General features: G+C 45.7%; 1 pseudogene; it reads left to right on the forward strand.

Annotated features, from left to right (window-relative positions):
* The first annotated feature begins 418 nt into the window (after positions 1–418).
* LOC112308295 (transketolase-like protein 1) lies at positions 419–5,803 on the forward strand (annotated as a pseudogene).
* Positions 5,804–16,182: the final 10,379 nt, after the last annotated feature.

Below are 16,182 nucleotides of genomic sequence, written 5' to 3' on the forward strand. Positions count from 1 at the left end.
AAGCAACCTGCGTACCCCAGGGGCACGTCTCCAGGTGGCTCTTTCTGAACCCCCAGGTTGTTACGAATGTTCATGTCCAGGTGTTTGCCTGGATGTGTATTTTATTTTCATTTCTCTTGGGTATATTCCTAGGAGTGCAATTGCTGATTCACATGGTAACTCCCTCTGTTTAACTCTTTGCAGAACTGCCGGCCTATTATTGCACCCAGAGGCTGCGCCGTTTCAGCCTTCACCCGCAGGGCATGAGGGCTCTGACCTGCCTGTACCCTTCCTTGCACGCACTGTTACTGCCTGTCTTTTCGAGTACAGCCATCCCAGTGGGGCGGAGGGGCGGGGAGTACGATCTCATTGTGGTTCTGATTTGCGTTTCCGTAATGACTAATAATGTTATGCATCTTTTCATGTGCTTTTTAGCTATTCATACATCCGGTTTGGAGAAATGTCTATTCAAATCCTTCACCCATTTTTAATGAGAGGTATGTCTTTTTATTGTTGAGTTGTTAGAGATCTTTATATATTCCAGATACACCTCTTCCTTCTAAATAAACTATTTTTATGTGGCTTTCAAGATGTTGCATTCTGGTTTCCTTCTTCTTCATTGTTTACTCTAAATCTTTTTGCTGTTTTTTCCTCACTTTCCTGATCCTTTTTAAAAACAACAATAACTCACTATTGAAGCGAACTTACACAGAGAAATGGCTTAAATAAGTTGTTTGTTTTTTCTGAGAAAGGGGAAGGGAGGGAGAAAGGGAGAGAAACATGGATCAGTTGCCTCTCACACACCCTCAGCTGGTGACCTGGCCCACGACCCAGGCATGTGCCCTGATCAGGAATCAAACCCATGACCTTTCAGTTCACAAGCTGGCGCTCAGCCCACTGTGCCACACCAGCCAGGGCTTAAAAAGTTTTCACACAGTGAATGAACCTGTTTACCCACAACCCAGAGCTGGGACTACAACATGATCAGCTCCGGCACCCCAGCCAGGGCCTTCCTGCTGGCTCTAATCACTGCCCTCACCTCGGAGAGCCAGCTCTGCAGACTTGTCATAGACAAGTACAGTTGTTAAGGAACTTTAAATAAACAAAACAATAGGATGCCTATCTCTTTTTCCTTTTACTCAAAGCCATATGTATCACATTTTTTCCTATTGTATGTACTTGTCGGTTATTCATTTCCATTGTTGTAGGATATTCCGTTAGATAAATTTACCACAATTTATTCATTCTACTATCGATGGGAATTTGGATGGTTTCCAGTTTGTGGCTATTAGGAATCGTGCTCTTTAAAAAAAAAAAAGATTTTATTTATTTATTTAAAGAGAGAGAGAGAAACATCAATGTGTGGTTGCCTCTATCATGTGCCCCCCACTGGGGACCTGGCCCACAACCCAGGCATGTGCCTTGACTGGGAATCAAACTGGAGACTCTTTGGTTCGCAGGCCAGCGCTCAGTCCACTGAGCCTCACCAGCCAGGGCATGAATCTTGCTCTTATGGACATTCTTGTACATGTCTTTTGGTAAATTATCTGCCTACCTACCTACCTATATACTTACCTACATACATACGTGCTAGATATGTAGCTATGAGCAGAATTACTAAGTTTTAGAGTATTATTATTTGTTCAAGTTATCAATTTTCCAAACTGGTTATACCAGTGTGTACTTCTGTTCACAGTGTGTAACATTTTTGGTTGCGGCGTTTTCTCCTCAGACAGGGGACGGGTTGAAGCTGTGGCCGACGCTGAGGCAAGTGTTGTCGTGGCCGATGAAGCCAAGACTGATGCAGATATTTTGCAGGTGCTAGGGTGCCTGGCTAATCGCTTGCACATCCACTCCATCAGGGCCACGTGCACCTTGAGCTCCGGCCACCCTACATCATGCAGCAGTGCTGCCAAGACCACGTCTGTGCTGTTCTTTCACGTCATGAGATCCAGACGGGAGGACCCAGAGAACCTGCAAAACGACCGGTTCATCCTCTGCAAGCAACTGGCGTCTGTTGATATGGCAGTCGGGTGGCTTGGACAAGGACTGGGGGCTGTGTGGGGGATGCTGTATGCTGGCCAGTACTTTGACAAGACCAGCTGAAAGGACAAAGCACCATTTGCTGAGCACGCCTATGACCTTGTTAAATATGACTGCCATTTTACTCTTTCGAGCTTATGTCCCCATGACTGGAAATTACTGGAAAGCAAGCACAGAAGTGATTAAACCACCGCACTCTGCCGCCAACGGCCACAGGCAAAAGATAACACTGGAGCAAACTACAGCTCCTGGGAAGCCAACGAAAATTTACTGTGTCGCAACACCCCAACAGCCCAGGGGCCACACGAGAGCAACTGCCACACCCTTTTATGGTTCAGTTATAATCCAATAAAAACTCAAAACCCCCACATTTCACTGCTGGTGGATGGCGCCACACCATGCCCCTTTCCCCCCTTGGAAAGTGAATAAAAATTTGCTCTCTGCCTTTTCTTCTTCTCTTTGTGAATTTTTTCACAGCCCATGTCACCGACTGTCCTAACACCAGCTACCAGGTGTTCTGCCTCTTGAGAGATGGTGAGTCTCGGGGGGCTCCGTCTGGGGGCATTGGCCTTCAGTTCCCACTATGGTCTGGATAATCTCATAGCCATCTTCGACATGAACAACCTGGGCTACAGTGGCGTCTTGACCACTGAGAACTGCACAGACACTTATCAGAAGCGCTGTGAAGCCTTTGGGTAGAATGCTTACGTGATGGATGGCCATGACATTGAAGTACTGTGGGAGGTATTCTGGCAAGCCACTCAAGTGAATAACAAGCCCACTATTGTAATTGGCAAGACCTTCAAGGGCTGGGACATTCCAAGCATTGAGGATGCAGAAAATCAGCATGGAAAGCCAATGCCAACAGAAAGAGTAGATGCAATTATCAAACTAATTGAGAGCCAGATAGAGACCAACAGTCATCTTGAACCAAAACCTCCTGTTGGAGACTTGCTTCAAACCAACATCGCGGACATAGAGGCGACCTTTCCACCTGCTTACAAAGTCAGGGACAAGGTAAATACTCAAAAAGCATGTGGTTTGGCTCTGGCCAAGCTGGGCCATGCAAATCATAGAGTCCTTGTGCTGGACGGTGGCACTGAGAACACCACCTTTCTCTGAGATGTTCAAGAAAAAGCACCCTGAGTGCTTCAGCGAGTATTTTCTTGCTGAGCAAAGCAAGGTTAATGTGGCTCTGGGATGCACCACCCATGTTGGACCATTGCTTTTGTTAGCACCTGCGCTGCCTTTTTGGCCCAAGCATTTGATCAGATCTGGATTTGAGCCATCTCTCAAATCAACCGTATTGGGTCCTACTGCGAGGTATCTGTTGATGAAGATGGCCCCTCCCAGATGGTCCTGGAGGGTATGGCCGTGTTCAGAGCCATTCCCAACTGCACCATTTTCTATCCAAGTGATGCAATCTCGACAGAGCATGCTGGGTCCATACCAAGGGGATGTGCTGCATTCGGACCAATCAACAAGAAACTGACGTCATTTACACCCCACAAGAAAGTTGTGAGATTCGACCGGCCAAGGTCATTCACCATAGTGTCAATGACAAGGTCATAGTTATTGGAGCTGGAGTTACTCTGCACGAATTCTTGGCAGCTGCTGATGCTCTTTCCAAACCAGATGTTTCTTTTTTTTTAAAATATATTTATTGATTATGCTATTACAGTTGTCCCATTTCCCCCCCCACTCCACTCCATCCTGCCCACCCCCTCCCTCCCATATTCCCCCCTATAGTTCATGTCCATGGGTCATACTTATAAGTTCTTTGGCTTCTACATTTCCTACACTATTTTTACCCTCCCCCTGTCTATTTTCCACCTATCATCTATGCTACTTATTCTCTGTACCTTCCCCCCCTCTCCCCCTCCCACTCCCCTATTGACACCTCTCCATGTGATCTCCATCTCTATGGTTCTGTTCCTGTTCTAGTTGTTTGCCTAGTTTGCTCTTGTTTTTGTTTTAGGTGTGGTCGTTAATAACTGTGAGTTTGCTGTCATTTTTACTGTTCCTATTTTTGATCTTCTTTTTCTTAGGTAACTCCCTTTAACATTTCATATAATAAGGGCTTGGTGATGATGAACTTCTTTAACTTGACCTTATCTGAGAAGCACTTTATCTTCCCTTCCATTCTAAATGATAGCTTTGCTGGATACAGTAATCTTGGATGTAGGTCCTTGCGTTTAATCTTGGGTAATGTAATTATGATGTGCCTTGTTGTGTTCCTCCTTGGGTCCAGCTTCTTTGGGACTCTCTGAGCTTCCTGGACTTCCCAGAAGTCTATTTCCTTTGCCAGATTAGGGAAGTTCTCCTTCATTATTTGTTCAAATAAGTTTTCAATTTTTTGTTCTTCCTCTTTTCCTTCTGGCACCCCTATAATTCGGATGTTGGAACGTTTCGAGATGTCCTGGAGGTTCCTAAGGCTCTCCTCATTTTTCCGAGTTCTTGTTTCTTCATTCTTTTCTGGTTGGATGTTTCTTTCTTCCTTCTGGTCCACACCGTTGATTTGAGTCCCAGTTTCCTTCTCATCACTATTGGTTCCCTGTACATTTTCCTTTGTTTCTCTTAGCATAGGCTTCATTTTTTCATCTGGTTTTCGAACAGATTCAACCAATTCTGTGAGCATCTTGATAACCAGTGTTTTGAACTGTGCATCCGATAGGTTGGCTATCTCTTCCTCACTTAGTTGTATTTTTTCTGGAGCTTTGAAGTGTTCTGTCATTTGGGCCATTTTTTTTTTTGTCTTGGTGCTTCTGTTACTTTAAGGGGCGGAGCCTTAGGTGTTCACCGGGGCGGGGCTGTGCTGTGACGCTGTATGTGGGGGAGGGGCCGAGAGGGAGCAATGGCGTCTGCCTCACTCTCCTCCGGATTTCAGTCTTTCACTCCGATACCCACAATCAAATTGGGCCCCTTTGGTGCTGGTTCCCCAGTGGGTGGGCTTGTGCACACTCTAGGCCCCTGTGAGTCTCTCCAATGACCTCTCCCGTGAGGCTGGGAGTCTCTCCTGCTGCCGCCCCAACCCCCACGGGCGTTTTCAGTCAGAGGTTTGAGGCTTTATTTCCCCGAGCTGGAGCCCTGGGTTGCGCAGTCTGCTTCGCTCCCCCGCTGTTCGCCCAGTTTATCTGTGTGCGAATGTGGGGCCCCGGGGTGCTACCCACTGCTCTGCCTGCCCTGCTCTCCGCCACTCTGAGTCCGGCCCTCTTGGTTTATCTGTGCAAATGTAGGGTTGCAGGGTCTGCTAGTACTCGGACTGCCTGCCCCGTTCATCCCACACTCCGCCAGTCTCAGTCCCGCCACGGCAACGTGAGTCCTCTCCACCCCGGTGCCCGTCTCCGCCCCTCCTACCGGTCTGGATGAATGTTTATTTTGTATTTCCTTGGTGTCGGACCCCCTTGCCGTTTGATTTTCTGTCAGTTCTGGTTGTGCGAGGAGGCGCAGTGTGTCTACCTACGCCGCCATCTTGGTTCTCCCCAAACCAGATGTTTCGATCCACGCCATCAACCTGTTTACCGCTAAACCCCTGGCTGCTGCCACCATCATCTCCAATGCAAAATGCACAGGTGGCCGAGTTATCACAGTGGAGGATCACCACCCAGAAGGTGGCATCAGGGAAGCTGTCGGTGCAGCTGTTTCCATGGAGCCTGAGATCCTGGATCATTGGCTGGCAGTGCACGGAATGCCTCAGAGTGGGAGGTCGAGCGAATTGCTGGATGTGTTTGGCATTAGTGCTAAACACATAGTGGCCACAAAATGTATTTTAACAAACTAAAATAGCTGTTGGCTTTACACTTAAACAACTAGCCTCAGCATTTATGCTTGTCGATAAACCATCCTTCAAATCTATTCTGTTCTTTGTTTTTCTTAAAGGCGAAGCCAGTTCCTGTTAAGCCGTAACTATGTAAACAAGTGTAACTCTCATCTTTAAGTAATTAAAGTGGGTTATAAGATTTTTAAGTGAGCTCTGGCTGGTGTGGTTCAGTGGGTTGAGCACTGGCCTGCAAATCAAAGAATTGCTGGTTTGATTCCCCGTCAGTGCACATGCCTGGGCTGCGGGCCAGGTTCCCCCGTTGGGGGAGTGCAAGAGGGAACCAATGGATGTTTCTTCCCTCTCTTCCTCTCTCTCTTCCCCTCTCTCTAAAAAAAATAATTAAAATCTTAAAAAAAAGATTTTCAGTGACCGAAAGCTAACAAAACAACCACGTGATATCAAGTTTTATGATGAGCCTGTGTATTTCTGGGCTGGGGTTTAACATACGGTAGCAGTTTCTACATGTGTGTATTTCCCTCACAGGTGAGGGAATGTGGGCTAGAGACTGCAGCCGCCCGGCTTGTGAGGCACCATAGTGCCACCGTGCTGCATCCAGCTGTCCCAGGCGGGCAGTTTTTGTGCTGCCGTCCCACCTGCAGCTTCCTGGGCACCGGGGGACTGCAGGTGCCCCGGAATTTCATCCCCCTCCTGCGGTGAGTGAGCAGCAGTGAAAACTCTTGGAATGTCCTCTGCTGCTGGTGGTGACTAGTCAGTGAATAGGGGACACAACTAGTCAGTCTCCACACTGCACTCTTTTGTGAGGCCTCAGAATGTGTCATTTGCCCAGTGACCAGACCAACTGTCAGCTCAATTATATTATCGACTAAGGATACTAGTTAAAGTTAACAAGCGTTTAAAAATATTGCCCTGGCTGATGTGGCTCAGTGGATTGAGTGCTGGCCTATGAACCAAACTGTTGCTGGTTTGATTCCCAGTCAGGGCGCATGCCTGGGTTGTGGGCCAGGTCCTCAATAGGGGGCGCACAAGAGGCAACCACACATTAGTGTATCTCTCTCTCTCTCCCTCCCTTCCCCTCTCTCTAAAAATAAATAAAATAAAACCTTAAAAAAATAAAAATGTGATGGTGTTACATTATGGTTTTATTTGCATTCTCTGGTAGCTAGTGAAATTGAGCACCTTTTAATATGTTTATTGGAGATATATATATATCTATATATCTATATCTCTATCTCTGTCTCTATCTATCTATATATTTACTCTTTTGGTGTGCCAGTTTAAGGTTTTTTGTTTTTGTTTTTTTGCCATTTCCTAGCATTTTGTCTTCTTTTTTGAAATTGTTTTGCAAGAGTTCTTTATGTAATGTAACGGCGAGTCTTTGGTCAGATATGGGTATTGTAGATTTCTTTTGTTCTTGGTCTGCCTTTTCAGTGTCTTCATGGTGTCTTGTAATGAATGAAAGTTCTCAATTTTAGTTTTTTCCTCTGTGCCCACTTTGAGATCATAAAGCTATTTCTCTGTGTTTTTTTTTTTTTTCTTTCGTATTTAAGTAAGTGATCCAGCTGGGGTGAGGTTGGAGACCAAGACTTTCTTCCTCCATAAGGTATTCCTTACCAATTAGTGGAAGACGGTCCTCTCTCCATTGCAGGGCCAGGTCCCCTCTGCTGTCACTCAGGTAGCCACGTGGGCGTGGGCCTGTTTGTGGTCTCTGAGTTTTTCCCTGTTGGTCTATTTGCCCATGTTTGCGTCACTATCACTGCCTTATCGCAGCTTTAGAGAGCTAGGTTTTCATGTCTGGTAGTGAAGACTCTCAGCTTCATTCTTCTTCTTCGAGTTTGTCTTGGCCCTTCTTGGCTTTTAGTATTTTACATGTATTTCAGACTCGCCAACGTAAGAAACATTTGAACCTGTGGAGAATTTTTGTGAGCTTATTTGAGCCAAACTGATGACAATTGCCAGGAAGAAAAAATCTAAATGGACTGAGAAAAAGCTCTGGAAACTGGCAGCTTTGCACTTTATTTTATACGTTACAATCAAAAGAGAAGGCATAGGGGGTTACGTGAAATCCATTGGTGAGAGATGGGGGGCAGGAGAAAGCAAAGTGGGGGAAACCTTTGGACTTAAACAGAAAGGTAAAATGACAGACATAGTCTTCTTTGGCACAGGTGGGTACAGGGTAGTCAACAGTGGACAATTAACATGGTAACAATAACAATGAGGGGGTGTGTGGGGGTGTGGAGAAAGGGAAGTTCTCCGGACATTCCGAAGGTCTGTTCTCATAGGTTCAGACAGACAATAGACAGGCTCAGTAAGGCAAAGGTTGACTTTGGTTGGGGAAGAGTCTGGCCTAGGACACGGACTGCCTCCAGGGAGCTGCTTTTAGTTAACTGAGTTTTAATTTCAGGCACTCTAACGTGAGGTCTCGGAGTTTGTAAGGCCTCCACGCAGGCCTCCCCCGAGCTTGTCAGGTTTCGTATGTGGCCCCTTTTCATCCACAGAATCACCTTGTCGATTTTCACACCTGTTTTAAGTGCACGCACACACTCGCGTCCATAAACCCTGCTGGGGTTTTGGCTGGCATTGTACTGACTCCATCTTCCAATCTAAATGATGAAAGTATTTATTCTCTTTACTTAGGACTTTGTAGTTTCCCTCCATATTGTTTTATAACATTCAGCATGTAGGTCTTACACATTTTCCATCGAATTTCTTCCTTAGGTATATGATATTTTTCAAAACGTAAATGGTTTCACTTTAAAACTTTAATTTTGTCATTGTTTATGGTTGGCATATATAACTGATTTTTGTAAACTAGCCTTAAATCCAGTGACCTTGCTAACTTCGCGTGTTAGTTCTAGTACTGTGATGGGCGATGGGTCGGGAGTATCCGTGCACACAATCATGTGATCAGTTTTGTTTTCTACCTTTTCAATTCTCTTCCTAAAACCATGTTCTCTACCTCACAATACATTTTAGTCATTGATCCTCCCTCTTGTTATAGCTCATCGTTATGGGAAGATTCATCAGTTCTCAGCTTCCCCAAATCCTCAGTGGTTCTTTATGGGACAAGGGTCACCTTTGTAAAATGATATTCTGCCCAGGAATCATGTATAACCATATTTTGGCCAAGCATTGCTCAGCTCATACTTGAATCCCTTTAAAACTCCCAGTTAATGTCTAGCCTAATTGTTTCAATCTGTTCTAGTTTATTCATTTGACGTTATCAAATTTCTCTTTTAAAAGTCTTAGTGTGAACTGGTAGTAGCGTCTTGATCGATTCAGCTGAATTTGTGTTTGGGAAAGTTCGGTATGTCCGGAATTCAGGGTGGCAGACGTGTGAGACAGAAAACTGATGTGACAGCTTGTTTCATCCAGAATTTCAGAAGTGACATCCCTTTACTCTTGCGGCCACATTCTGTTAGAAGCAAATCGCCAGGTCCAGGGTGCCCTCGGGGTGGGGGATGAGGATTACACAAAGGTGGGAACAGCAGGGGGCGGTAATAATTGGGAACACTTTTTTTGAGGGTGCCTACCCACATTTCCCTTTGGCTTTCCACAGTGTGACTATTTGAAAGTTATTCTAAAAAGGACCAGGCTAATTTAAATCATGAATGTTTATGTGACATGACATAGGTAACATACAAATTATGTTACAGTTTAAAAGTGAAAATTTCCCTACACGCCCCACACTCCCTGGCCCCAGCCCAGTGTGATTCCCAGGCTGCAAGCACATGTTCGATGAGCTCACACTTCCTACCCAAATTTTATATCCCAGTGGCTCTTCATGTGTCCTCTAAAAATCTTTTAGATTTTTCACTTTTGCCCTGTATTCCATGTGCCTAAAACCCAAACCATCAGCTTTGTATTTCTGTTGGTCCTGAGAAATTCTTTTAAGACCGAGAAGGGGGAGTTGATGGCAATATAACAGTCTAAACACTTTTTTCACCCTAACCAGACGCACACTCATTCGGACACTGCCACTCTCAGGCAGGTGGTTACCCATGGGTATTTACGATCGGATGTAAACTTCGGTCAGATCTACCCCGTGCCTGCATTCGCGTCCAAACACTCCACCTCCGTCCTGTTCACCCTCCCAGCAAGGCCATGCCCTCTATCTCCTTTCACCCGATTCACAAGTGAATCTCTCCCTTCTAACATACTCGAGGACGTTGCTTCGGCAATATTCTTCTTCCTGACTCATCAATTTCCCTGTCTGTCATCAGTGTACCAAAGGGTGTGTTACGTCTCTTAAAGCTCTTAAAATCTCTCTTGATCCCACTTACTTTTCTAGCTATATTTTCTCTCCCTTCCTTTTTAGCAAAACTCTTGAGAGAGTTGTCTATAGTTGCTCTGTCCAATCTTCTCCTCTACTTCACTATGGAATCCACTCCAGCCAGGCCACTGAAACTGTTTTAGCAAAGTCACTGGTGACCTCCATATTGCTGAATCCAAGGGGTTAGTCTCAGACACCTTGCTGGCCCTGTTTGCACTTTATGCAACAGTTACTCTTTCCTCTTTGAAACACTTTCTTCCCTCGGCTTCCAGGATACCAGCTTTCCCGATCTGGCCAGTGCTCCTGTCTTCAGTGGTTTCTCCTCACCTCCACAGATTTTCCCTGTTCGGGTACCTTGAAATTCTTTTCTATCTACACTCCTTCCCCTGGTTTTAAATACCACTTACGTGCTGATGACTCCTAGTCACAGCCTCTCCCTGGACCCAAGACCTGTATAATGCAGGGATTCCTTTATACCAGAAGTGGTGTAAAGATTACTTCAAAGTAAAAACCTCTGAGCTGCAACAGATACTGAAAGAACTTCCCGTATCTGAGTAAAGCAGAGTTTTAGGAGAGTCAGCCCTCCCCTGTCTCCAGTCAAGGAGGTGACTGATGGACCTTGGGTGATGGGACATTCCCCCTCCCCACTCTCCCCCAAAAAGTTGTTTAAACAAGCCTCTTCAGAACCTTCCATCCTTCGAAGCTTCAAAACCCTTCCCCTGCTCTTTACTAAACTGGTGTGCAAATCTTTACCTCTAGCTGTTTGGGGAGCTGCTCTGGGTAATCACTCCTGTAGCTGTAATAAACTTTTCTCTTGTCAGGGAATTCACAGGCCCCGATAATGATAATGAGGGCCTAAATTGGTAGAGGACAGGGTTTTTTTTTAATTAAGATTTTATTTATTTATTTTTAGAGAGAGGGAAAAGGAAGAAGAGAGGGAAAGAAACATCAGTGTGTGGTTGCCTCTTGCACACCCCCTACTGGGGACCTTGCCTGCAACCCAGGCATGTGCCCTGACTGGGAATTGAACTGATGACCCTTTGGTTAGCAAGCAGGTACTCAATCCACTGAGCCACACCAGCCAGAGCTAGAGGATAAGTTTTTCTTCTGACAACAACTTACCACCTTGACATCTCTGTTGGGTGAAAACAGGCATCTCAAACTTACTGTGTTCCCAACTCACCTCTGATCCCCAAACCTCCATCCCCATGGCCCCTCCTGCTCCTACTGCCCCTGCAGCCTCCAGCTCCGTTCTGACTCACTTGCTCACCCACCAGCTTGTTTTCAACTTATTTTTTGCATCTCACATCCAGTCTGTCGGCAAATCCTATTCCCCATACTTCCAGATAGATCCGTAACCTGCAGATTTCCCCCCAGTGCCATGACTGCCAGTTTGGTTCCCCACCACCGTCATTTCCTGCCTGGATGGTGATGACAGACTCACTGCTGTCTTCTGATTTGGCCCCTGCTCCACTTCAGGCTGCTTTCAACACAGCAGCGAGCATGGCCTTGTTTGAACTATCGGATCCCTTGAAATCCTCTCCCTTAAAATCCCAACACTGGCCCCCAAGGGCCCCTCACCTCTTGGCCTCATCTCTCCTCTTCTCCCCCTGCCGGTTTCCAGAACCCCCCGGGGCAGGCTCCCATGCCAGGCCCAGGCACTTGCCGTTCTCTGTGCTTGGAACATTCCTGTCACCTCCTTCAAGTTTTTCTTCAAGTGGCACTGTCTCAGGGAGGCCTCCCTGACCAATAGATTTTAAAATTACAGCACTTCCCTCCTTCCATTGGGTTTTTTTTTCTTTTCATTTTATTTATCACTATCTCACAGGCAATATAATTTGTTTATTGTTTGTTTCTCTCTGCTAAAAAACTCAGCTCCACCAACGCAGGGATTTTTCTTTTGCTCACATTGTATTCCTAGCTCCTAGATCAGCCACTAACTGCTCCATAAATACTTGTTGAATGCGAGAATAAATGAATGTGTGAGAAGTAAGTCTGTTTCAGGGGGTTGAAAGAGAAGTTCTGGGATGCTGATAGTGTGAACTTTGCACTTGACTTTCTCCTGCTCTCCTGGGGGCATATAGTGTGTGAGCAGTGGGAGGAACCTGGGCCTAGTGGCCTAAGACTGTGAGCAAGGTGGAGCTGCATCCTGACTTCTGAGTTGAATTGTGTTTTTGGTTTTTTTGTCCCTTCACTGTACTAGTGAATCTCTGTCTATGACAGAGGACAGAATGGCCTACCGTTCTCAGTGTCATCTCTGTACTCTGAGTATCTTTACACAGAAATGTTAAAGCCTGGTGACTCTCGCCGTGCTCACATGCACCTTTGTGTTCAGCCTGGCTTTCGGCTTCATCTAGGCCCCTTTGGTAACTAGCGCTGGATCACCGGAGTGCCGTGGGTGGGCGCACAACACAGGCGCGCCCACACTCACACTCACACTCACACGCTCACACACATTGTCTTGCCTTCCCTGCCTGGAAATCTGCAAAGGAGTTTTCTTAGTATGAAAAACGAAATATAATCGACTCTTGAACAACAAATGTTTCAACTATGTGGGTCCATTTATATATGTGTGTGTGTGTGTGTGTGTTTCTTTCTATTTATTTATTTATGTAATCCTCACCCAAGGATATGTTTGTTGAATTTTTAGAGACGGGGGGCGGGGGGGAGAGAGAGAGAGAGAGAGAGAGAGAGAGAGAGAGAGAGAGAGAGAGAGAGAAATATCAGTTGCCTGCATCCAGTAGGCACCCCGACTGGTTAACAACCCGCAGCCTAGGTATGTGCCCTGACTGGAAATCCAACTGCCACCTTTTGGTGTCCGGGACGATGTTCCAACCAACTGAGTCACCTGGTCAGGGTGGTTTTTTCCAACAAATATATTGAATATTATTTTGAAGATTTGCAACGATTAGAAAATAGATGAACTTTATGATTCCCTTAGTGACATGTTTTCTAGATTATTTTATTGTAGGAACACAGTATATAATACATACAACATGCGTATAACATAAATCTATGTACATATAACATGCATATAACACAACACACACATATATGTGTTAATCAACTATGTTATTAGCAAGTCTTCCAGTCAACAATAGGCTACTAGTGGTTAAGTTTTGGGGGAATCAAAATTTTTATGTTGTTGACATAAGAAATATTCTAACGTGTACAGAATTTTATGAGTTTATTTGAACCAAACTGATGACACTCGCCAGGAAGTAAAATCTCAACAGATTGGGAAAATGCTCCAGAAAATGGCAGTTTTACCACTTATTTTATACATCAGAATCAAAGGGGAAGAAATGAGGGGGTTACATGAAATCCATTGGCAGTGATTAGGGAGGCAGGAGAAAGCAAAGTGGGGAAATCTCTGAGATGGATAAAAAGTAAAATGGAGAGACACATTCTTCTTTTACATTGGTGAGTATGAGATAGTTAACAGCTACCATTTACAGCATAGAGAGATGGTGTGTGGGAGAGCAAGGTAACAATGAGGGCTTCTGTGGGTCTTGTGTTCTGGTGGGAGATTGTGCCCTGAGGGCTCTGGAAGAAGGGGTTTCAAAATAAGCCTTTGGAATCAAGGTGTATTATACTCTGACATTCCAAAGGGTATTTTACTCTGACATTCTGAAGGTGTGTTATCTTAGATGTAAAAAGACAATAGACAGGCTCAGATAAGGTAAAGATTGACCTTTGTCAAGGAAGATACCAGCCTAGGACTTGACTACCCCTCATGACTTGCTTTCAGTTAGAGAGTTTTCACTTCGGACCATCCTACCTGGTTACTTTAAGTCTCTGGGTTTGTAAGGCCCACTATGCAGGCCTCCCCTGAGTTTGTGAGGGTTAGTATGTGGCCTCTTTTCCGTCTACAACGTGGATTTCAACTGTGTGTGTGTGTGTGTGTGTGTATGTATGAGTGTTGGTGCCTCTAACTCCCACACTGTTCAGGGGTCAACTTCTCCCTCCCAACTTTCCTTTGTCAACATACAAAATAGAGTTGCAAGATATTGTATATCCTCCATACACAATAAAGTCCTTTTACAATTATTTTCAGATTTTCTCTTTCTCCTGCCATCACTGTGACTTAAAATAGCTTGCTTAACTGGGTAATGTCACCACATTAGGACAATTTTGTGACCCACTGGCATCCCTACTTCCTGCTGCAGCTCAGCCTTCATGTTATAGTAAGCATGTACATGATCCATATTATATTTAATGTATTATACTTAATACAGCCTTACTTAGCTCTCTACTCTTTTTTTTACCCTTCCCCAATGGGAACTCTCAGCCTTAGTGATACTCAGTACAACCATTCTTCGAAGACCTTCATTCCCATCTCAAGTGCCCTCCCTGCCCACTCAACTTACATCTCATGCTTTCTTTCTTCAGGGTCCAGCTAAAATTTCCTTTTCCAAGAATTTTTTGGGGGGAACATCTTGATCCCACATCATTCCTTGACTCCAAATGCCTTAGCAATTCATGATGTTTCAATACTCCGCTGGTTATGTTTATACATTGCTGATAATCCCTGCTAATTTCCTTGATTTTTCTTTTAAAAGATGCCCACATTATTTTTTAATATTTAATATAAAGAACAGATAAAATCAGCAATTTGAGGAGCCACTTAGGGATAAGCAGTTGACCTTGGAGGTTTAAATTGCTGGTTAAAAATTAAGCGTTAACTACTGGTGTAGGTGGAAAACTTTCACTGTGGAATATGAAGGTATTGGTGATTGTTGTCACATTTTTTTATAGTCATGTATCAGATGCATAATCTACTTTTGCATTCTTATCATTTATTCATAACTGTGCTTTTATTTGGGCACATGATTATTTTTAGTCTATGTTTTGACTTTCCTCCACATACATTTCCGATGTTGAATTTGTTCGTAGTATGTGTGTGGAATGGAATGATTTTGGACAAGTGGGGAAAGAAATTATGGGCTACATCAAATGAATTGTAGTTTATTAAAAACTCAGTCATTGAAAAATGTTAATTAAAAATATGAAACACAGGATTTCTGTAGGCTTTTAACGCAACAGTTCGTTGACCATGTTTTCCCCAGTCTAAACTCTCAATGCGGGATCCCAGTTTTTATGGGTGAGTGGCTATTCTGCCCTGTAGCTGCATCCTATTACCTATAAAGCTGGGATAACCTTAACCTCATTGCCAGATTAAGCAAAAAGGGAGATTGCATCCTAAGAGGAATAGTCTTAATTCCTCTGGGTTGAGACAAGTTTACCCCAATATCACTTCTAAGTAACTGAAAACTTGCAATCATCCTACTAACACTTTCCAGGGGCGTTACCATGAGGCCAGTGAACCACACTTATTCTGGATAAATGATTTTTAACGTGGACACGTGCTTGGAATTACAAACAGTGGATCTCAACAAAACGTTTTGAGTGAGGAATTTCAACTAACAGTAACGTCGCCCTTGCCCAGGTTTCTAAGGCGATGGGCACTACGGGATTAACAGCGGGCCGGGGCAAGTGGGGACCGGCCGAAGGGGCAGCAGCCGACTAAAGCACCGGGTAGGGCGCACCGCTCGGGTAAGGACTCATCGAGCCCGCCTGAGCGCCGGAGGGTAGCGGCTCCTAGCCAGAGACGAGCCGGGGAGCCCTGAGAGCTTCCCTCCGGCCGGCCCTGGCCCGGGTTCCGCGCGCGGGGAAAAGAGCGCGGCAGTTGAAACCGTTACCACACTAGAGTTTCGAACTGGTTCAAACTTGGCGTTCGGCCCCACCCCGCCCCCTCCCCCCCTCCGGCCCGGGAACTCCGAGGCGGCGGTTCCCGCCAAGCGCCGCGAGCGCGCCGTCCCGCCATCCGACCGGTTCCCGCCACCCTTCCCTGTCTGCCTCCCGCCCACGGACCGCACTTAGGGGTCCACACACTCCTCGTGCCCTTCCTGAAAAGCGCCGAGCCTTCAGTGAAAGAACAAAGAGCCTGCGCGGCGCTTCCACTCTGCGGCCAAGCGGCCGCTTCCCCTGGCTCCCACACTCGCGCACGCGCACGCGCGCCACCGGTCCAGCCCGGCCAAATCCCGCGGGCGCCTCTGCGTGGGGCTGGCTCGGCGCCTCGGCGCCCGGCGGGTCCTGTGATTGGACG

This window comes from Desmodus rotundus, unplaced genomic scaffold (assembly GCF_022682495.2).
Source record: "Desmodus rotundus isolate HL8 unplaced genomic scaffold, HLdesRot8A.1 manual_scaffold_215, whole genome shotgun sequence".
In the NCBI taxonomy this organism is placed as follows: Eukaryota; Metazoa; Chordata; class Mammalia; order Chiroptera; family Phyllostomidae; genus Desmodus; species Desmodus rotundus.